Source organism: Bos indicus x Bos taurus, chromosome 2, assembly GCF_003369695.1.
Source record: "Bos indicus x Bos taurus breed Angus x Brahman F1 hybrid chromosome 2, Bos_hybrid_MaternalHap_v2.0, whole genome shotgun sequence".
Classification (NCBI taxonomy): domain Eukaryota; kingdom Metazoa; phylum Chordata; class Mammalia; order Artiodactyla; family Bovidae; genus Bos; species Bos indicus x Bos taurus.
In genome coordinates this window covers 16,783,565-16,785,748 of record NC_040077.1, presented here as the reverse complement: position 1 = coordinate 16,785,748, position 2,184 = coordinate 16,783,565, and positions in this window count along the sequence as shown.

Below are 2,184 nucleotides of genomic sequence, written 5' to 3'. Positions count from 1 at the left end.
AAACTAGCATTTATCCTCTTAATCTTCCTATATAACATACAACAAGGTTAATTATATTTTTAATTTGAATCTTTAGTTCAACCAGTTTTATAGAGTATAACTCTTCAGTTAGGAACAAAAGCCTACATTTACAATTCCATGCAGCTAATCAAATTCTACCCCTCCTCCATTGTCCTGCCATTGTATTAACAGTCAGCAACATTCCAGCCAGTGAAATGGACACACCAGACTAGATATTGGCACGAGCTGTGGAAGGAGATGCATGAGTCAAGCTGTTATGGCCCCTGTTGTATGAGTTTTTATTCAAGCTGAGAATACAAAATGAACCAAAGAGAAAAAGTCAGAATGCTTAGAGTAATATGTGTAAATTAACTCTGTGCAAACTGTGTGCATTGGTGTTGAGAGAATGCAGGCAAAGCAGCGAGTGCCCCTCTGGAAGGTGAGAGACACTGAAGCTCACATGAGCTCTTTCTCCTATTACAGAAGGATTAAATGTCACTGTGGCCACAGACTCCCAGTGAGTTATGATTCACATTTATTTAAACAGAAAACAGACATATCTGTATTTATCTCTACATAGATAGATAATACATACCTTTGATTTATTTATAATTTATAGATAGATTTCTTTATTACCTATGGACAAATAGAAGAGAATAATTTCATAAAGCTATACTTTCAAAAAGAATAATTTCAAGTAGAGTACATCCATGGCATATGCTGAAAATAGAAAATAAGTGTCAGCTTATTAAACTTCTATTTCAATGACCCTTATGGTTTTATATGTGTAGGTGAGTGTGTGTTTGTGTATGTGTGTGCAAGTGCTCAGTTGCTTCAGTTGTGTCCTATCCTTTGGGACCGTATAGACTGTAGCCTGCCAGGATCCTCAGTCCATGGGATTTTTCAGGCAAGAATACTGGAGTGGGCTGCCATTCCCTTCTCTAGAGGATCTTCCCAACCCGGGGATCAAACCCACGTCTCCCATACCTGCTGCACTGAAGGTAGATTCTTTTACTGCTGAGCCACCAGGGAAGCCCATGTAGGTGAGTGCTGGGTCATAATCTTTTACCCAGAAAATGGATCAGCAAAAGTGTCTGTGCAGCCAGCTGAAAAGCCAGTTTAAGAAAAACCACTGGCTTTTGTCCTGTCCACACACGGTAATGACTCTTCAAGGCCAGGCACTAGTCACTCATTCTATGATAGGCATAAATTTTGTTACGTTGTCTTCTCAGATTTGCAGCCAGGCAGCAATCTTTGTTTAAAAGAACTTACCCCATTTCTTACAGTTACTTGCAAGGCTGGGAATCCTGGTAGTGCTTCCCTGATATTTATAGCTTTGTTATCAGTTTAGAGAGTCTTCCCAGTGGCTCAGAGGTAAAGAATTGCCTGCCAATGCAAGAGGCATAGGAGACATGTGTTTGATCCCTGGATTGGGAAAATCGCCTGGAGGAGGAACTGGTAATCTACTCCAGTATTCTTGCCTGGAGGATCCCATGGACAGAGGAGCCTGTGGGCTACAGTCCATGCGGTTGCAAACAGCTGGACACAACTTAGTAACTGAGCACACGTGCATTGGTTTAGAAGTTGTCACATCTTCCAAATCTGTATCTACCTAGGCAACAGGGCAATGCTCTTCAGCAGTAATGTGGGGATCCTATTGCTCCAGCCAGTTCATTTATCCCCAGTCTAGCAGAGCAGTGTCACGATGAGCCTACAGACAAGTGAATCTCACACTGTAAGTTCCAAACAGCATATGGTTTGCCTTAACTATATTATATAGAAGGAGTTAATATTCATTTAATGTAATGCACGGGCAATTTGCTATCCTTTTTCTAAGAGTAAATCTGTAATCATGTAATTATTCTGTAACAACTGCCTTGCATCATTTATTTTCCAGATAAGCTCTATAAGTTTTTGAAACTGAGAAAATAACATTTGAACTAATAAAGTTGAAATCATCAGCACTTTTCCTCTAGCACTCATTTGTCAAAAGTTCTTGAAACAATGAAAACTACATCTTGAAAGCAACAGGATAAATGGATTCTATCTATGGAGACCAATTGTGTGAGCTTTTTGTTTTGTTTTTTTAGTGTCATTTTTTTTTCGAGACAATCCAAGAATGAAGAAAAGGTCAGTTTTACAGCTCAATTCTGAATACATCAAATGAGCACATAACAGGAACCT